Genomic DNA, 19,520 nt, shown 5'->3' with positions numbered 1-19,520 from the left:
CAAAGCTCTCACCCTTGGGGAAGGTGCACGTACACCCCAGATAGCATCAGGAATGTAAAGTTCATGTTTCGGACGGTGTTAATGAGCTCTTCTAATCTCTCATTTTTATTACATTCATCATTCGCTTCTCTCTATTCAATATGGTTGTGTATTTTGGTTGGCATTATATTGCCTTTTATTTTGTGTTTTGATTTGCTTTCACCTCATTGTCTCATTTCTTATTCCCAACTGTTATTATTAAGCTTGCACGTGTGCCTTATTATCATTTGTTTTCGTTTGAGGGAATCAGCGCCGCACAACGCCCCTGGGTCCACCTGCACTCCGCTACACACGCTACCCGGGGAAGGGCCCTGTCTTACCGCTTTGTATGTCTGGATGTATGTAAGCATGCATGCACGCATGCATGTATGTATGAAGTTATTGTCATGATGATTTCAATGATCAAATCCTATGCATTTAATCTAGTTTCGTCAAAAGACGTCGATTCAGGTGAAGTCTTGTGTCTGCGTGCAAACAGACTACGAGTCCACTGCGCAGTATGTGCGGGTCACAATACAATCCTTTCGAGCCCGTACAGATTGGGATGTTTTCATGCTTAATGTACTCGGTGCATCTTCAACAGCAGCAAAGGTCAACAGCGCTGTTGAAAATGTTGATACGCAGAAGCGTCCACCACATGAGACGACTGAAGCAGGTGTGACCGTAGACATCATGCTGTGTGTGGTAACATGGCCGAGTGGTCTAAGGCGCTTCGTTTAAGCTCCAGTCTCTTTGGAGGCGTGGGTTAGAATCCCACCGTTGCCAACTTCCTTTAGCCATTAAAGTCATGGTGCTTTCCTAGTTGCACCTCGTCGTTCCATTTCACACGTTACTTTTCTTGAAATGTACTTTGCATGTCAACGGGGAGCGCTTTCGGCAGACGAGGTGGCCGAGTGGTTAAGGCGATGGACTGCTAATCCATTGTGCTGTGCACGCGAGGGTTTGAATCCCATCCTCGTCGGATCACGGCAGCCTCTTACAGAAGAGCAATGATGCTGCTTCAATAAAGTGTTCATCTCTTTCCATTACGTTGCAATCCTTTTCCGTCCTGTCTCAAAATGTTGTCATTACCCTCGAGTGCAATAGCCGGGGTGGCGGTGTGCATGGTGGGAGATGGCCTGCGAGGGTGCAGGGCGTGTCTGCTTGCTTTGGGTCTTGGGTGGGGGCTGGTGTGGCTGAAATGCCAGCGCTGAATTTTTGGTCCTGGGGCGAGGTATATGAGAAAAGGCCCCACTATCAAGATTTCAAGTGACCACACCACCCTCAATCAATTCCCCGCAAAGCCCAAGTTACTGGTGGGCACTTCAGCAGCCAAAGAGCCACACCTTGGTGCAATTAGAAGATGGAATGAAACGAAAGCAATGACATTAAGATCTACACCTCCATAAAACAAGAGGCAAAGCTCTCACCCTTGGGGAAGGTGCACGTACACCCCAGATAGCATCAGGAATGTAAAGTTCATGTTTCGGACGGTGTTAATGAGCTCTTCTAATCTCTCATTTTTATTACATTCATCATTCGCTTCTCTCTATTCAATATGGTTGTGTATTTTGGTTGGCATTATATTGCCTTTTATTTTGTGTTTTGATTTGCTTTCACCTCATTGTCTCATTTCTTATTCCCAACTGTTATTATTAAGCTTGCACGTGTGCCTTATTATCATTTGTTTTCGTTTGAGGGAATCAGCGCCGCACAACGCCCCTGGGTCCACCTGCACTCCGCTACACACGCTACCCGGGGAAGGGCCCTGTCTTACCGCTTTGTATGTCTGGATGTATGTAAGCATGCATGCACGCATGCATGTATGTATGAAGTTATTGTCATGATGATTTCAATGATCAAATCCTATGCATTTAATCTAGTTTCGTCAAAAGACGTCGATTCAGGTGAAGTCTTGTGTCTGCGTGCAAACAGACTACGAGTCCACTGCGCAGTATGTGCGGGTCACAATACAATCCTTTCGAGCCCGTACAGATTGGGATGTTTTCATGCTTAATGTACTCGGTGCATCTTCAACAGCAGCAAAGGTCAACAGCGCTGTTGAAAATGTTGATACGCAGAAGCGTCCACCACATGAGACGACTGAAGCAGGTGTGACCGTAGACATCATGCTGTGTGTGGTAACATGGCCGAGTGGTCTAAGGCGCTTCGTTTAAGCTCCAGTCTCTTTGGAGGCGTGGGTTAGAATCCCACCGTTGCCAACTTCCTTTAGCCATTAAAGTCATGGTGCTTTCCTAGTTGCACCTCGTCGTTCCATTTCACACGTTACTTTTCTTGAAATGTACTTTGCATGTCAACGGGGAGCGCTTTCGGCAGACGAGGTGGCCGAGTGGTTAAGGCGATGGACTGCTAATCCATTGTGCTGTGCACGCGAGGGTTTGAATCCCATCCTCGTCGGATCACGGCAGCCTCTTACAGAAGAGCAATGATGCTGCCTCAATAAAGTGTTCATCTCTTTCCATTACGTTGCAATCCTTTTCCGTCCTGTCTCAAAATGTTGTCATTACCCTCGAGTGCAATAGCCGGGGTGGCGGTGTGCATGGTGGGAGATGGCCTGCGAGGGTGCAGGGCGTGTCTGCTTGCTTTGGGTCTTGGGTGGGGGCTGGTGTGGCTGAAATGCCAGCGCTGAATTTTTGGTCCTGGGGCGAGGTATATGAGAAAAGGCCCCACTATCAAGATTTCAAGTGACCACACCACCCTCAATCAATTCCCCGCAAAGCCCAAGTTACTGGTGGGCACTTCAGCAGCCAAAGAGCCACACCTTGGTGCAATTAGAAGATGGAATGAAACGAAAGCAATGACATTAAGATCTACACCTCCATAAAACAAGAGGCAAAGCTCTCACCCTTGGGGAAGGTGCACGTACAGCCCAAATAGCATCAGGAATGTAAAGTTCATGTTTCGGACAGTGTTAATGAGCTCTTCTAATCTCTCATTTTTATTACATTCATCATTCGCTTCTCTCTATTCAATATGGTTGTGTATATTGGTTGGCATTATATTGCCTTTTATTTTGTGTTTTGATTTGCTTTCACCTCATTGTCTCATTTCTTATTCCCAACTGTTATTATTAAGCTTGCACGTGTGCCTTATTATCATTTGTTTTCGTTTGAGGGAATCAGCGCCGCACAACGCCCCTGGGTCCACCTGCACTCCATCAGCAAGCGTTCCTCGGGTACTTGGGCCATAAGTAATGAACGTCAGGTGTGCGTCTGTGTGTTTCTGTTCCCAGGTTGTGTGCGCCGCTTGTCCATCCACGACCCCGGTCTTGACCCTGCATCTACGAAACACTGCATTAAGATCCTGTGGGGCCACATTCACAACTGTATACAGACCACTGTGTGTTTTTGGTTCATTTGGATGCCGCCTGGGAGTCTTGCTGAAACCTAGCAAAGTCGTCAACCAGGTCGTTGAAGACGGGCAAAAACATGGCTGCTGGCAGCGGTGGGATTTGAACCCACGCCTCCGAAGAGACTGGAGCCTTAATCCAGCGCCTTAGACCGCTCGGCCACGCTACCCGGGTAAAGGCCCTGTCTTACCGCTTTGTATGTCTGGATGTATGTAAGCATGCATGCACGCATGCGTGTATGTATGAAGTTATTGTCATGATGATTTCAATGATCAAATCCTATGCATTTAATCTAGTTTCGTCAAAAGACGTCGATTCAGGTGAAGTCTTGTGTCTGCGTGCAAACAGACTACGAGTCCACTGCGCAGTATGTGCGGGTCACAATACAATCCTTTCGAGCCCGTACAGATTGGGATGTTTTCATGCTTAATGTACTCGGTGCATCTTCAACAGCAGCAAAGGTCAACAGCGCTGTTGAAAATGTTGATACGCAGAAGCGTCCACCACGTGAGACGACTGAAGCAGGTGTGACCGTAGACATCGTGCTGTGTGTGGTAACGTGGCCGAGTGGTCTAAGGCGCTTCGTTTAAGCTCCAGTCTCTTTGGAGGCGTGGGTTAGAATCCCACCGTTGCCAACTTCCTTTAGCCATTAAAGTCATGGTGCTTTCCTAGTTGCACCTCGTCGTTCCATTTCACACGTTACTTTTCTTGAAATGTACTTTGCATGTCAACGGGGAGGGCTCTCTGCAGACGAGGTGGCCGAGTGGTTAAGGCGATGGACTGCTAATCCGTTGTGCTGTGCACGCGTGGGTTCGAATCCCATCCTCGTCGGATCACGGCAGCCTCTTACAGAAGAGCAATGATGCTGCCTCAATAAAGTGTTCATCTCTTTCCATTATGTTGCAATCCTTTTCCGTCCTGTCTCAAAATGTTGTCATTACCCTCGAGTGCAATAGCCGGGGTGGCGGTGTGCATGGTGGGAGATGGCCTGTGAGGGTGCAGGGCGTGTCTGCTTGCTTTGGGTCTTGGGTGGGGGCTGGTGTGGCTGAAATGCCAGCGCTGAATTTTTGGTCCTGGGGCGAGGTATATGAGAAAAGGCCCCACTATCAAGATTTCAAGTGACCACACCACCCTCAATCAATTCCCCGCAAAGCCCAAGTTACTGGTGGGCACTTCAGCAGCCAAAGAGCCACACCTTGGTGCAATTAGAAGATGGAATGAAACGAAAGCAATGACATTAAGATCTACACCTCCATAAAACAAGAGGCAAAGCTCTCACCCTTGGGGAAGGTGCACGTACAGCCCAGATAGCATCAGGAATGTAAAGTTCATGTTTCGGACGGTGTTAATGAGCTCTTCTAATCTCTCATTTTTATTACATTCATCATTCGCTTCTCTCTATTCAATATGGTTGTGTATTTTGGTTGGCATTATATTGCCTTTTATTTTGTGTTTTGATTTGCTTTCACCTCATTGTCTCATTTCTTATTCCCAACTTTTATTATTAAGCTTGCCCGTGTGCCTTATTATCATTTGTTTTCGTTTGAGGGAATCAGCGACGCACAATGCCCCTGGGTCCACCTGCACTCCATCAGCAAGCGTTCCTCGGGTACTTGGGCCATAAGTAATGAACGTCAGGTGTGCGTCTGTGTGTTTCTGTTCCCAGGTTGCGTGCGCCGCTTGTCCATCCACGACCCCGGTCTTGACCCTGCATCTACGAAACACTGCATTAAGATCCTGTGGGGCCACATTCACAACTGTATACAGACCACTGTGTGTTTTTGGTTCATTTGGATGCCGCCTGGGAGTCTTGCTGAAACCTAGCAAAGTCGTCAACCAGGTCGTTGAAGACGGGCAAAAACATGGCTGCTGGCAGTGGTGGGATTTGAACCCACGCCTCCGAAGAGACTGGAGCCTTAATCCAGCGCCTTAGACCGCTCGGCCACGCTACCCGGGGAAAGGCCCTGTCTTACCGCTTTGTATGTCTGGATGTATGTAAGCATGCATGCACGCATGCATGTATGTATGAAGTTATTGACATGATGATTTCAATGATCAAATCCTATGCATTTAATCTAGTTTCGTCAAAAGACGTCGATTCTGGTGAAGTCTTGTGTCTGCGTGCATACAGACTACGAGTCCACTGCGCAGTATGTGCGGGTCACAATACAATCCTTTCGAGCCCGTACAGATTGGGATGTTTTCATGCTTAATGTACTCGGTGCATCTTCAACAGCAGCAAAGGTCAACAGCGCTGTTGAAAATGTTGATACGCAGAAGCGTCCACCACATGAGACGACTGAAGCAGGTGTGACCGTAGACATCGTGCTGTGTGTGGTAACGTGGCCGAGTGGTCTAAGGCGCTTCATTTAAGCTCCAGTCTCTTTGGAGGCGTGGGTTAGAATCCCACCGTTGCCAACTTCCTTTAGCCATTAAAGTCATGGTGCTTTCCTAGTTGCACCTCGTCTTTCCATTTCACACGTTACTTTTCTTGAAATGTACTTTGCATGTCAACGGGGAGCGCTCTCGGCAGACGAGGTGGCCGAGTGGTTAAGGCGATGGACTGCTAATCCATTGTGCTGTGCACGCGTGGGTTCGAATCCCATCCTAGTCGGATCACGGCAGCCTCTTACAGAAGAGCAATGATGCTGCCTCAATAAAGTGTTCATCTTTTTCCATTACGTTGCAATCCTGTTCCGTCCTGTCTCAAAATGTTGTCATTACCCTCGAGTGCAATAGCCGGGGTGGTGGTGTGCATGGTGGGAGATGGCCTGCGAGGGTGCAGGGTGTGTCTGCTTGCTTTGGGTCTTGGGTGGGGGCTGGTGTGGCTGAAATGCCAGCGCTGAATTTTTGGTCCTGGGGCGAGGTATGTGAGAAAAGGCCCCACTATCAAGATTTCAAGTGACCACACCACCCTCAATCAATTCCCCGCAAAGCCCAAGTTACTGGTGGGCACTTCAGCAGCCAAAGAGCCACACCTTGGTGCAATTAGAACATGGAATGAAACGAAAGCAATGACATTAAGATCTACACCTCCATAAAACAAGAGGCAAAGCTCTCACCCTTGGGGAAGGTGCACGTACAGCCCAGATAGCATCAGGAATGTAAAGTTCATGTTTCGGACGGTGTTAATGAGCTCTTCTAATCTCTCATTTTTATTACATTCATCATTCGCTTCTCTCTATTCAATATGGTTGTGTATTTTGGTTGGCATTATATTGCCTTTTATTTTGTGTTTTGATTTGCTTTCACCTCATTGTCTCATTTCTTATTCCCAACTGTTATTATTAAGCTTGCACGTGTGCCTTATTATCATTTGTTTTCGTTTGAGGGAATCAGCGCCGCACAACGCCCCTGGGTCCACCTGCACTCCATCAGCAAGCGTTCCTCGGGTACTTGGGCCATAAGTAATGAACGTCAGGTGTGCGTCTGTGTGTTTCTGCTCCCAGGTTGCGTGCGCCGCTTGTCCATCCACGACCCCGGTCATGACCCTGCATCTACGAAACACTGCATTAAGATCCTGTGGGGCCACATTCACAACTGTATACAGACCACTGTGTGTTTTTGGTTCATTTGGATGCCGCCTGGGAGTCTTGCTGAAACCTAGCAAAGTCGTCAACCAGGTCGTTGAAGACGGGCAAAAACATGGCTGCTGGCAGCGGTGGGATTTGAACCCACGCCTCCGAAGAGACTGGAGCCTTAATCCAGCGCCTTAGACCGCTCGGCCACGCTACCCGGGTAAAGGCCCTGTCTTACCGCTTTGTATGTCTGGATGTATGTAAGCATGCATGCACGCATGCATGTATGTATGAAGTTATTGTCATGATGATTTCAATGATCAAATCCTATGCATTTAATCTAGTTTCGTCAAAAGACGTCGATTCAGGTGAAGTCTTGTGTCTGCGTGCAAACAGACTACAAGTCCACTGCGCAGTATGTGCGGGTCACAATACAATCCTTTCGAGCCCGTACAGATTGGGATGTTTTCATGCTTAATGTACTCGGTGCATCTTCAACAGCAGCAAAGGTCAACAGCGCTGTTGAAAATGTTGATACGCAGAAGCGTCCACCACGTGAGACGACTGAAGCAGGTGTGACCGTAGACATAATGCTGTGTGTGGTAACGTGGCCGAGTGGTCTAAGGCGCTTCGTTTAAGCTCCAGTCTCTTTGGAGGCATGGGTTAGAATCCCACCGTTGCCAACTTCCTTTAGCCATTAAAGTCATGGTGCTTTCCTAGTTGCACCTCGTCGTTCCATTTCACACGTTACTTTTCTTGAAATGTACTTTGCATGTCAACGGGGAGCGCTCTCGGCAGACGAGGTGGCCGAGTGGTTAAGGCGATGGACTGCTAATCCATTGTGCTGTGCACGCGTGGGTTCGAATCCCATCCTCGTCGGATCACGGCAGCCTTTTACAGAAGAGCAATGATGCTGCCTCAATAAAGTGTTCATCTCTTTCCATTACGTTGCAATCCTGTTCCGTCCTGTCTCAAAATGTTGTCATTCCCTCAAGTGCAATAGCCGGGGTGGCGGTGTGCATGGTGGGAGATGGCCTGCGAGGGTGCAGGGCGTGTCTGCTTGCTTTGGGTCTTGGGTGGGGGCTGGTGTGGCTGAAATGCCAGCGCTGAATTTTTGGTCCTGGGGCGAGGTATGTGAGAAAAGGCCCCACTATCAAGATTTCAAGTGACCACACCACCCTCAATCAATTCCCCGCAAAGCCCAAGTTACTGGTGGGCACTTCAGCAGCCAAAGAGCCACACCTTGGTGCAATTAGAAGATGGAATGAAACGAAAGCAATGACATTAAGATCTACACCTCCATAAAACAAGAGGCAAAGCTCTCACCCTTGGGGAAGGTGCACGTACACCCCAGATAGCATCAGGAATGTAAAGTTCATGTTTCGGACGGTGTTAATGAGCTCTTCTAATCTCTCATTTTTATTACATTCATCATTCGCTTCTCTCTATTCAATATGGTTGTGTATTTTGGTTGGCATTATATTGCCTTTTATTTTGTGTTTTGATTTGCTTTCACCTCATTGTCTCATTTCTTATTCCCAACTGTTATTATTAAGCTTGCACGTGTGCCTTATTATCATTTGTTTTCGTTTGAGGGAATCAGCGCCGCACAACGCCCCTGGGTCCACCTGCACTCCATCAGCAAGCGTTCCTCGGGGAAGGGCCCTGTCTTACCGCTTTGTATGTCTGGATGTATGTAAGCATGCATGCACGCATGCATGTATGTATGAAGTTATTGTCATGATGATTTCAATGATCAAATCCTATGCATTTAATCTAGTTTCGTCAAAAGACGTCGATTCAGGTGAAGTCTTGTGTCTGCGTGCAAACAGACTACGAGTCCACTGCGCAGTATGTGCGGGTCACAATACAATCCTTTCGAGCCCGTACAGATTGGGATGTTTTCATGCTTAATGTACTCGGTGCATCTTCAACAGCAGCAAAGGTCAACAGCGCTGTTGAAAATGTTGATACGCAGAAGCGTCCACCACATGAGACGACTGAAGCAGGTGTGACCGTAGACATCGTGCTGTGTGTGGTAACGTGGCCGAGTGGTCTAAGGCGCTTCATTTAAGCTCCAGTCTCTTTGGAGGCGTGGGTTAGAATCCCACCGTTGCCAACTTCCTTTAGCCATTAAAGTCATGGTGCTTTCCTAGTTGCACCTCGTCGTTCCATTTCACACGTTACTTTTCTTGAAATGTACTTTGCATGTCAACGGGGAGCGCTCTCGGCAGACGAGGTGGCCGAGTGGTTAAGGCGATGGACTGCTAATCCATTGTGCTGTGCACGCATGGGTTCGAATCCCATCCTCGTCGGATCACGGCAGCCTCTTACAGAAGAGCAATGATGCTGCCTCAATAAAGTGTTCATCTCTTTCCATTACGTTGCAATCCTGTTCCGTCCTGTCTCAAAATGTTGTCATTACCCTCGAGTGCAATAGCCGGGGTGGCGGTGTGCATGGTGGGAGATGGCCTGCGAGGGTGCAGGGCGTGTCTGCTTGCTTTGGGTCTTGGGTGGGGGCTGGTGTGGCTGAAATGCCAGCGCTGAATTTTTGGTCCTGGGGCGAGGTATATGAGAAAAGGCCCCACTATCAAGATTTCAAGTGACCACACCACCCTCAATCAATTCCCCGCAAAGCCCAAGTTACTGGTGGGCACTTCAGCAGCCAAAGAGCCACACCTTGGTGCAATTAGAACATGGAATGAAACGAAAGCAATGACATTAAGATCTACACCTCCATAAAACAAGAGGCAAAGCTCTCACCCTTGGGGAAGGTGCACGTACAGCCCAGATAGCATCAGGAATGTAAAGTTCATGTTTCGGACGGTGTTAATGAGCTCTTCTAATCTCTCATTTTTATTACATTCATCATTCGCTTCTCTCTATTCAATATGGTTGTGTATTTTGGTTGGCATTATATTGCCTTTTATTTTGTGTTTTGATTTGCTTTCACCTCATTGTCTCATTTCTTATTCCCAACTTTTATTATTAAGCTTGCCCGTGTGCCTTATTATCATTTGTTTTCGTTTGAGGGAATCAGCGACGCACAAAGCCCCTGGGTCCACCCTCGCTGTTGAAAATGTTGATACGCAGAAGCGTCCACCACATGAGACGACTGAAGCAGGTGTGACCGTAGACATCGTGCTGTGTGTGGTAACATGGCCGAGTGGTCTAAGGCGCTTCGTTTAAGCTCCAGTCTCTTTGGAGGCGTGGGTTAGAATCCCACCGTTGCCAACTTCCTTTAGCCATTAAAGTCATGGTGCTTTCCTAGTTGCACCTCGTCGTTCCATTTCACACGTTACTTTTCTTGAAATGTACTTTGCATGTCAACGGGGAGCGCTCTCTGTAGAAGAGGTGGCCGAGTGGTTAAGGCGATGGACTGCTAATCCATTGTGCTGTGCACGCGTGGGTTCGAATCCCATCCTCGTCGGATCACGGCAGCCTTTTACAGAAGAGCAATGATGCTGCCTCAATAAAGTGTTCATCTCTTTCCATTACGTTGCAATCCTGTTCCGTCCTGTCTCAAAATGTTGTCATTACCCTCGAGTGCAATAGCCGGGGTGGCGGTGTGCATGGTGGGAGATGGCCTGCGAGGGTGCAGGGCGTGTCTGCTTGCTTTGGGTCTTGGGTGGGGGCTGGTGTGGCTGAAATGCCAGCGCTGAATTTTTGGTCCTGGGGCGAGGTATATGAGAAAAGGCCCCACTATCAAGATTTCAAGTGACCACACCACCCTCAATCAATTCCCCGCAAAGCCCAAGTTACTGGTGGGCACTTCAGCAGCCAAAGAGCCACACCTTGGTGCAATTAGAACATGGAATGAAACGAAAGCAATGACATTAAGATCTACACCTCCATAAAACAAGAGGCAAAGCTCTCACCCTTGGGGAAGGTGCACGTACAGCCCAGATAGCATCAGGAATGTAAAGTTCATGTTTCGGACAGTGTTAATGAGCTCTTCTAATCTCTCATTTTTATTACATTCATCATTCGCTTCTCTCTATTCAATATGGTTGTGTATTTTGGTTGGCATTATATTGCCTTTTATTTTGTGTTTTGATTTGCTTTCACCTCATTGTCTCATTTCTTATTCCCAACTTTTATTATTAAGCTTGCACGTGTGCCTTATTATCATTTGTTTTCGTTTGAGGGAATCAGCGCCGCACAACGCCCCTGGGTCCACCTGCACTCCATCAGCAAGCGTTCCTCGGGGAAGGGCCCTGTCTTACCGCTTTGTATGTCTGGATGTATGTAAGCATGCATGCACGCATGCATGTATGTATGAAGTTATTGTCATGATGATTTCAATGATCAAATCCTATGCATTTAATCTAGTTTCGTCAAAAGACGTCGATTCAGGTGAAGTCTTGTGTCTGCGTGCAAACAGACTACGAGTCCACTGCGCAGTATGTGCGGGTCACAATACAATCCTTTCGAGCCCGTACAGATTGGGATGTTTTCATGCTTAATGTACTCGGTGCATCTTCAACAGCAGCAAAGGTCAACAGCGCTGTTGAAAATGTTGATACGCAGAAGCGTCCACCACATGAGACGACTGAAGCAGGTGTGACCGTAGACATCGTGCTGTGTGTGGTAACGTGGCCGAGTGGTCTAAGGCGCTTCGTTTAAGCTCCAGTCTCTTTGGAGGCGTGGGTTAGAATCCCACCGTTGCCAACTTCCTTTAGCCATTAAAGTCATGGTGCTTTCCTAGTTGCACCTCGTCGTTCCATTTCACACGTTACTTTTCTTGAAATGTACTTTGCATGTCAACGGGGAGCACTCTCGGCAGACGAGGTGGCCGAGTGGTTAAGGCGATGGACTGCTAATCCATTGTGCTGTGCACGCATGGGTTCGAATCCCATCCTCGTCGGATCACGGCAGCCTCTTACAGAAGAGCAATGATGCTGCCTCAATAAAGTGTTCATCTCTTTCCATTACGTTGCAATCCTGTTCTGTCCTGTCTCAAAATGTTGACATTACCCTCGAGTGCAATAGCTGGGGTGGCGGTGTGCATGGTGGGAGATGGCCTGCGAGGGTGCAGGGCGTGTCTGCTTGCTTTGGGTCTTGGGTGGGGGCTGGTGTGGCTGAAATGCCAGCGCTGAAATTTTGGTCCTGGGGCGAGGTATATGAGAAAAGGCCCCACTATCAAGATTTCAAGTGACCACACCACCCTCAATCAATTCCCCGCAAAGCCCAAGTTACTGGTGGGCACTTCAGCAGCCAAAGAGCCACACCTTGGTGCAATTAGAACATGGAATGAAACGAAAGCAATGACATTAAGATCTACACCTCCATAAAACAAGAGGCAAAGCTCTCACCCTTGGGGAAGGTGCACGTACAGCCCAGATAGCATCAGGAATGTAAAGTTCATGTTTCGGACGGTGTTAATGAGCTCTTCTAATCTCTCATTTTTATTACATTCATCATTCGCTTCTCTCTATTCAATATGGTTGTGTATTTTGGTTGGCATTATATTGCCTTTTATTTTGTGTTTTGATTTGCTTTCACCTCATTGTCTCATTTCTTATTCCCAACTTTTATTATTAAGCTTGCCCGTGTGCCTTATTATCATTTGTTTTCGTTTGAGGGAATCAGCGACGCACAAAGCCCCTGGGTCCACCCTCGCTGTTGAAAATGTTGATACGCAGAAGCGTCCACCACATGAGACGACTGAAGCAGGTGTGACCGTAGACATCGTGCTGTGTGTGGTAACATGGCCGAGTGGTCTAAGGCGCTTCGTTTAAGCTCCAGTCTCTTTGGAGGCGTGGGTTAGAATCCCACCGTTGCCAACTTCCTTTAGCCATTAAAGTCATGGTGCTTTCCTAGTTGCACCTCGTCGTTCCATTTCACACGTTACTTTTCTTGAAATGTACTTTGCATGTCAACGGGGAGCACTCTCTGCAGACGAGGTGGCCGAGTGGTTAAGGCGATGGACTGCTAATCCATTGTGCTGTGCACGCGTGGGTTCGAATCCCATCCTCGTCGGATCACGGCAGCCTTTTACAGAAGAGCAATGATGCTGCCTCAATAAAGTGTTCATCTCTTTCCATTACGTTGCAATCCTGTTCCGTCCTGTCTCAAAATGTTGTCATTACCCTCGAGTGCAATAGCCGGGGTGGCGGTGTGCATGGTGGGAGATGGCCTGCGAGGGTGCAGGGCGTGTCTGCTTGCTTTGGGTCTTGGGTGGGGGCTGGTGTGGCTGAAATGCCAGCGCTGAATTTTTGGTCCTGGGGCGAGGTATATGAGAAAAGGCCCCACTATCAAGATTTCAAGTGACCACACCACCCTCAATCAATTCCCCGCAAAGCCCAAGTTACTGGTGGGCACTTCAGCAGCCAAAGAGCCACACCTTGGTGCAATTAGAACATGGAATGAAACGAAAGCAATGACATTAAGATCTACACCTCCATAAAACAAGAGGCAAAGCTCTCACCCTTGGGGAAGGTGCACGTACAGCCCAGATAGCATCAGGAATGTAAAGTTCATGTTTCGGACGGTGTTAATGAGCTCTTCTAATCTCTCATTTTAATTACATTCATCATTCGCTTCTCTCTATTCAATATGGTTGTGTATTTTGGTTGGCATTATATTGCCTTTTGTTTTGTGTTTTGATTTGCTTTCACCTCATTGTCTCATTTCTTATTCCCAACTGTTATTATTAAGCTTGCACGTGTGCCTTATTATCATTTGTTTTCGTTTGAGGGAATCAGCGCCGCACAACGCCCCTGGGTCCACCTGCACTCCGCTACACACGCTACCCGGGGAAGGGCCCTGTCTTACCGCTTTGTATGTCTGGATGTATGTAAGCATGCATGCACGCATGCATGTATGTATGAAGTTATTGTCATGATGATTTCAATGATCAAATCCTATGCATTTAATCTAGTTTCGTCAAAAGACGTCGATTCAGGTGAAGTCTTGTGTCTGCGTGCAAACAGACTACGAGTCCACTGCGCAGTATGTGCGGGTCACAATACAATCCTTTCGAGCCCGTACAGATTGGGATGTTTTCATGCTTAATGTACTCGGTGCATCTTCAACAGCAGCAAAGGTCAACAGCGCTGTTGAAAATGTTGATACGCAGAAGCGTCCACCACATGAGACGACTGAAGCAGGTGTGACCGTAGACATCGTGCTGTGTGTGGTAACGTGGCCGAGTGGTCTAAGGCGCTTCATTTAAGCTCCAGTCTCTTTGGAGGCGTGGGTTAGAATCCCACCGTTGCCAACTTCCTTTAGCCATTAAAGTCATGGTGCTTTCCTAGTTGCACCTCGTCGTTCCATTTCACACGTTACTTTTCTTGAAATGTACTTTGCATGTCAACGGGGAGCGCTTTCGGCAGACGCGGTGGCCGAGTGGTTAAGGCGATGGACTGCTAATCCATTGTGCTGTGCACGCATGGGTTCGAATCCCATCCTAGTCGGATCATGGCAGCCTCTTACAGAAGAGCAATGATGCTGCCTCAATAAAGTGTTCATCTCTTTCCATTACGTTGCAGTCCTGTTCCGTCCTGTCTCAAAATGTTGTCATTACCCTCGAGTGCAATAGCCGGGGTGGCGGTGTGCATGGTGGGAGATGGCCTGCGAGGGTGCAGGGTGTGTCTGCTTGCTTTGGGTCTTGGGTGGGGGCTGGTGTGGCTGAAATGCCAGTGCTGAATTTTTGGTCCTGGGGCGAGGTATATGAGAAAAGGCCCCACTATCAAGATTTCAAGTGACCACACCACCCTCAATCAATTCCCCGCAAAGCCCAAGTTACTGGTGGGCACTTCAGCAGCCAAAGAGCCACACCTTGGTGCAATTAGAAGATGGAATGAAACGAAAGCAATGACATTAAGATCTACACCTCCATAAAACAAGAGGCAAAGCTCTCACCCTTGGGGAAGGTGCACGTACAGCCCAGATAGCATCAGGAATGTAAAGTTCATGTTTCGGACGGTGTTAATGAGCTCTTCTAATCTCTCATTTTTATTACATTCATCATTCGCTTCTCTCTATTCAATATGGTTGTGTATTTTGGTTGGCATTATATTGCCTTTTATTTTGTGTTTTGATTTGCTTTCACCTCATTGTCTCATTTCTTATTCCCAACTTTTATTATTAAGCTTGCCCGTGTGCCTTATTATCATTTGTTTTCGTTTGAGGGAATCAGCGACGCACAACGCCCCTGGGTCCACCTGCACTCCATCAGCAAGCGTTCCTCGGGTACTTGGGCCATAAGTAATGAACGTCAGGTGTGCGTCTGTGTGTTTCTGCTCCCAGGTTGCGTGCGCCGCTTGTCCATCCACGACCCCGGTCTTGACCCTGCATCTACGAAACACTGCATTAAGATCCTGTGGGGCCACATTCACAACTGTATACAGACCACTGTGTGTTTTTGGTTCATTTGGATGCCGCCTGGGAGTCTTGCTGAAACCTAGCAAAGTCGTCAACCAGGTCGTTGAAGACGGGCAAAAACATGGCTGCTGGCAGCAGTGGGATTTGAACCCACGCCTCCGAAGAGTCTGGAGCCTTAATCCAGCACCTTAGACCGCTCGGCCACGCTACCCGGGGAAGGGCCCTGTCTTACCGCTTTGTATGTCTGGATGTATGTAAGCATGCATGCACGCATGCATGTATGTATGAAGTTATTGTCATGATGATTTCAATGATCAAATCCTATGCATTTAATCTAGTTTCGTCAAAAGACGTCGATTCAGGTGAAGTCTTGTGTCTGCGTGCAAACAGACTACGAGTCCACTGCGCAGTATGTGCGGGTCACAATACAATCCTTTAGAGCCCGTACAGATTGGGATGTTTTCATGCTTAATGTACTCGGTACATCTTCAACAGCAGCAAAGGTCAACAGCGCTGTTGAAAATGTTGATACGCAGAAGCGTCCACCACATGAGACGACTGAAGCAGGTGTGACCGTAGACATCATGCTGTGTGTGGTAACGAGGCCGAGTGGTCTAAGGCGCTTCGTTTAAGCTCCAGTCTCTTTGGAGGCGTGGGTTAGAATTCCACCGTTGCCAACTTCCTTTAGCCATTAAAGTCATGGTGCTTTCCTAGTTGCACCTCGTCGTTCCATTTCACACGTTACTTTTCTTGAAATGTACTTTGCATGTCAACGATGAGCGCTCTCTGCAGACGAGGTGGCCGAGTGGTTAAGGCGATGGACTGCTAATCCATTGTGCTGTGCACGCGTGGGTTCGAATCCCATCCTCGTCGGATCACGGCAGCCTTTTACAGAAGAGCAATGATGCTGCCTCAATAAAGTGTTCATCTCTTTCCATTACGTTGCAATCCTGTTCCGTCCTGTCTCAAAATGTTGTCATTACCCTCGAGTGCAATAGCCGGGGTGGCGGTGTGCATGGTGGGAGATGGCCTGCGAGGGTGCAGGGCGTGTCTGCTTGCTTTTGGTCTTGGGTGGGGGCTGGTGTGGCTGAAATGCCAGCGCTGAATTTTTGGTCCTGGGGCGAGGTATATGAGAAAAGGCCCCACTATCAAGATTTCAAGTGACCACACCACCCTCAATCAATTCCCCGCAAAGCCCAAGTTACTGGTGGGCACTTCAGCAGCCAAAGAGCCACACCTTGGTGCAATTAGAACATGGAATGAAACGAAAGCAATGACATTAAGATCTACACCTCCATAAAACAAGAGGCAAAGCTCTCACCCTTGGGGAAGGTGCACGTACAGCCCAGATAGCATCAGGAATGTAAAGTTCATGTTTCGGACGGTGTTAATGAGCTCTTCTAATCTCTCATTATTATTACATTCATCATTCGCTTCTCTCTATTCAATATGGTTGTGTATTTTGGTTGGCATTATATTGCCTTTTATTTTGTGTTTTGATTTGCTTTCACCTCATTGTCTCATTTCTTATTCCCAACTGTTATTATTAAGCTTGCACGTGTGCCTTATTATCATTTGTTTTCGTTTGAGGGAATCAGCGCCGCACAACGCCCCTGGGTCCACCTGCACTCCATCAGCAAGCGTTCCTCGGGTACTTGGGCCATAAGTAATGAACGTCATGTGTGCGTCTGTGTGTTTCTGCTCCCAGGTTGCGTGCGGCGCTTTTCCATCCACGACCCCGGTCTTGACCCTTCATCTACGAAACACTGCATTAAGATCCTGTGGGGCCACATTCACAACTGTATACAGACCACTGTGTGTTTTTGGTTCATTTGGATGCCGCCTGGGAGTCTTGCTGAAACCTAGCAAAGTCGTCAACCAGGTCGTTGAAGACGGGCAAAAACATGGCTGCTGTCAGCGGTGGGATTCGAACCCACGCCTCCGAAGAGACTGGAGCCTTAATCCAGCACCTTAGACCGCTCGGCCACGCTACCCGGGGAAAGGCCCTGTCTTACCGCTTTGTATGTCTGGATGTATGTAAGCATGCATGCACGCATGCATGTATGTATGAAGTTATTGTCATGATGATTTCAATGATCAAATCCTATGCATTTAATCTAGTTTCGTCAAAAGACGTCGATTCAGGTGAAGTCTTGTGTCTGCGTGCAAACAGACTACGAGTCCACTGCGCAGTATGTGCGGGTCACAATACAATCCTTTCGAGCCCGTACAGATTGGGATGTTTTCATGCTTAATGTACTCGGTGCATCTTCAACAGCAGCAAAGGTCAACAGCGCTGTTGAAAATGTTGATACGCAGAAGCGTCCACCACATGAGACGACTGAAGCAGGTGTGACCGTAGACATCGTGCTGTGTGTGGTAACATGGCCGAGTGGTCTAAGGCGCTTCGTTTAAGCTCCAGTCTCTTTGGAGGCGTGGGTTAGAATCCCACCGTTGCCAACTTCCTTTAGCCATTAAAGTCATGGTGCTTTCCTAGTTGCACCTCGTCGTTCCATTTCACACGTTACTTTTCTTGAAATGTACTTTGCATGTCAACGGGGAGCGCTCTCTGCAGACGAGGTGGCCGAGTGGTTAAGGCGATGGACTGCTAATCCATTGTGCTGTGCACGCGTGGGTTCGAATCCCATCCTCTTCGGATCACGGCAGCCTTTTACAGAAGAGCAATGATGCTGCCTCAATAAAGTGTTCATCTCTTTCCATTACGTTGCAATCCTGTTCCGTCTTGTCTCAAAATGTTGTCATTACCCTCGAGTGCAATAGCCCGGGTGGCGGTGTGCATGGTGGGAGATGGCCTGCGAGGGTGCAGGGCGTGTCTGCTTGCTTTTGGTCTTGGGTGGGGGCTGGTGTGGCTGAAATGCCAGCGCTGAATTTTTGGTCCTGGGGCGAGGTATATGAGAAAAGGCCCCACTATCAAGATTTCAAGTGACCACACCACCCTCAATCAATTCCCCGCAAAGCCCAAGTTACTGGTGGGCACTTCAGCAGCCAAAGAGCCACACCTTGGTGCAATTAGAAGATGGAATGAAACGAAAGCAATGACATTAAGATCTACACCTCCATTAAACAAGAGGCAAAGCTCTCACCCTTGGGGAAGGTGCACGTACAGCCCAGATAGCATCAGGAATGTAAAGTTCATGTTTCGGACGGTGTTAATGAGCTCTTCTAATCTCTCATTTTTATTACATTCATCATTCGCTTCTCTCTATTCAATATGGTTGTGTATTTTGGTTGGCATTATATTGCCTTTTATTTTGTGTTTTGATTTGCTTTCACCTCATTGTCTCATTTCTTATTCCCAACTGTTATTATTAAGCTTGCACGTGTGCCTTATTATCATTTGTTTTCGTTTGAGGGAATCAGCGCCGCACAACGCCCCTGGGTCCACCTGCACTCCATCAGCAAGCGTTCCTCGGGTACTTGGGCCATAAGTAATGAACGTCAGGTGTGCGTCTGTGTGTTTCTGCTCCCAGGTTGCGTGCGCCGCTTTTCCATCCACGACCCCGGTCTTGACCCTGCATCTACGAAACACTGCATTAAGATCCTGTGGGGCCACATTCACAACTGTATACAGACCACTGTGTGTTTTTGGTTCATTTGGATGCCGCCTGGGAGTCTTGCTGAAACCTAGCAAAGTCGTCAACCAGGTCGTTGAAGACGGGCAAAAACATGGCTGCTGGCAGCGGTGGGATTTGATCCCACGCCTCCGAAGAGACTGGAGCCTTAATCCAGCGCCTTAGACCGCTCGGCCACGCTACCCGGGGAAGGGTCCTGTCTTAACGCTTTGTATGTCTGGATGTATGTAAGCATGCATGCACGCATGCATGTATGTATGAAGTTATTGTCATGATGATTTCAATGATCAAATCCTATGCATTTAATCTAGTTTCGTCAAAAGACGTCGATTCAGGTGAAGTCTTGTGTCTGCGTGCAAACAGACTACGAGTCCACTGCGTAGTATGTGCGGGTCACAATACAATCCTTTCGAGCCCGTACAGATTGGGATGTTTTCATGCTTAATGTACTCGGTACATCTTCAACAGCAGCAAAGGTCAACAGCGCTGTTGAAAATGTTGATACGCAGAAGCGTCCACCACATGAGACGACTGAAGCAGGTGTGACCGTAGACATCGTGCTGTGTGTGGTAACATGGCCGAGTGGTCTAAGGCGCTTCGTTTAAGCTCCAGTCTCTTTGGAGGCATGGGTTAGAATCCCACCGTTGCCAACTTCCTTTAGCCATTAAAGTCATGGTGCTTTTCTAGTTGCAC

The 19,520-nt window shown here is 48.0% G+C and overlaps 18 non-coding genes across 18 annotated transcripts; 12 read left to right on the top strand and 6 right to left on the bottom strand.

The window, feature by feature from the left end:
* The first annotated feature begins 918 nt into the window (after positions 1-918).
* trnas-gcu (transfer RNA serine (anticodon GCU)) lies at positions 919-1,000 on the top strand. Its single transcript has one exon. It is a non-coding gene; the product is annotated as a tRNA-Ser (tRNA).
* A 1,354-nt stretch (positions 1,001-2,354) lies between these two features.
* On the top strand, positions 2,355-2,436 carry trnas-gcu (transfer RNA serine (anticodon GCU)). Its single transcript has one exon. It is a non-coding gene; the product is annotated as a tRNA-Ser (tRNA).
* Positions 2,437-3,475: 1,039 nt separating this feature from the next.
* trnal-aag (transfer RNA leucine (anticodon AAG)) lies at positions 3,476-3,557 on the bottom strand. Its single transcript has one exon. It is a non-coding gene; the product is annotated as a tRNA-Leu (tRNA).
* Positions 3,558-4,137: 580 nt separating this feature from the next.
* trnas-gcu (transfer RNA serine (anticodon GCU)) lies at positions 4,138-4,219 on the top strand. Its single transcript has one exon. It is a non-coding gene; the product is annotated as a tRNA-Ser (tRNA).
* Positions 4,220-5,258: 1,039 nt separating this feature from the next.
* Positions 5,259-5,340, bottom strand: trnal-aag (transfer RNA leucine (anticodon AAG)). Its single transcript has one exon. It is a non-coding gene; the product is annotated as a tRNA-Leu (tRNA).
* Positions 5,341-5,920: 580 nt separating this feature from the next.
* trnas-gcu (transfer RNA serine (anticodon GCU)) lies at positions 5,921-6,002 on the top strand. The gene has a single exon. It is a non-coding gene; the product is annotated as a tRNA-Ser (tRNA).
* Positions 6,003-7,041: 1,039 nt separating this feature from the next.
* On the bottom strand, positions 7,042-7,123 carry trnal-aag (transfer RNA leucine (anticodon AAG)). Its single transcript has one exon. It is a non-coding gene; the product is annotated as a tRNA-Leu (tRNA).
* A 580-nt stretch (positions 7,124-7,703) lies between these two features.
* trnas-gcu (transfer RNA serine (anticodon GCU)) lies at positions 7,704-7,785 on the top strand. The gene has a single exon. It is a non-coding gene; the product is annotated as a tRNA-Ser (tRNA).
* A 1,354-nt stretch (positions 7,786-9,139) lies between these two features.
* On the top strand, positions 9,140-9,221 carry trnas-gcu (transfer RNA serine (anticodon GCU)). Its single transcript has one exon. It is a non-coding gene; the product is annotated as a tRNA-Ser (tRNA).
* Positions 9,222-10,254: 1,033 nt separating this feature from the next.
* trnas-gcu (transfer RNA serine (anticodon GCU)) lies at positions 10,255-10,336 on the top strand. Its single transcript has one exon. It is a non-coding gene; the product is annotated as a tRNA-Ser (tRNA).
* Positions 10,337-11,691: 1,355 nt separating this feature from the next.
* On the top strand, positions 11,692-11,773 carry trnas-gcu (transfer RNA serine (anticodon GCU)). The gene has a single exon. It is a non-coding gene; the product is annotated as a tRNA-Ser (tRNA).
* A 1,033-nt stretch (positions 11,774-12,806) lies between these two features.
* On the top strand, positions 12,807-12,888 carry trnas-gcu (transfer RNA serine (anticodon GCU)). The gene has a single exon. It is a non-coding gene; the product is annotated as a tRNA-Ser (tRNA).
* A 1,354-nt stretch (positions 12,889-14,242) lies between these two features.
* Positions 14,243-14,324, top strand: trnas-gcu (transfer RNA serine (anticodon GCU)). Its single transcript has one exon. It is a non-coding gene; the product is annotated as a tRNA-Ser (tRNA).
* Positions 14,325-15,363: 1,039 nt separating this feature from the next.
* On the bottom strand, positions 15,364-15,445 carry trnal-aag (transfer RNA leucine (anticodon AAG)). The gene has a single exon. It is a non-coding gene; the product is annotated as a tRNA-Leu (tRNA).
* A 580-nt stretch (positions 15,446-16,025) lies between these two features.
* trnas-gcu (transfer RNA serine (anticodon GCU)) lies at positions 16,026-16,107 on the top strand. The gene has a single exon. It is a non-coding gene; the product is annotated as a tRNA-Ser (tRNA).
* A 1,039-nt stretch (positions 16,108-17,146) lies between these two features.
* trnal-aag (transfer RNA leucine (anticodon AAG)) lies at positions 17,147-17,228 on the bottom strand. Its single transcript has one exon. It is a non-coding gene; the product is annotated as a tRNA-Leu (tRNA).
* Positions 17,229-17,808: 580 nt separating this feature from the next.
* Positions 17,809-17,890, top strand: trnas-gcu (transfer RNA serine (anticodon GCU)). The gene has a single exon. It is a non-coding gene; the product is annotated as a tRNA-Ser (tRNA).
* A 1,039-nt stretch (positions 17,891-18,929) lies between these two features.
* Positions 18,930-19,011, bottom strand: trnal-aag (transfer RNA leucine (anticodon AAG)). Its single transcript has one exon. It is a non-coding gene; the product is annotated as a tRNA-Leu (tRNA).
* Between the last annotated feature and the right edge of the window lie 509 nt (positions 19,012-19,520).

This window comes from Amia ocellicauda, chromosome 14, assembly GCF_036373705.1.
Source record: "Amia ocellicauda isolate fAmiCal2 chromosome 14, fAmiCal2.hap1, whole genome shotgun sequence".
Taxonomy (NCBI): Eukaryota; Metazoa; Chordata; class Actinopteri; order Amiiformes; family Amiidae; genus Amia; species Amia ocellicauda.
This window is presented reverse-complemented; position numbering and strand designations above follow the sequence as displayed.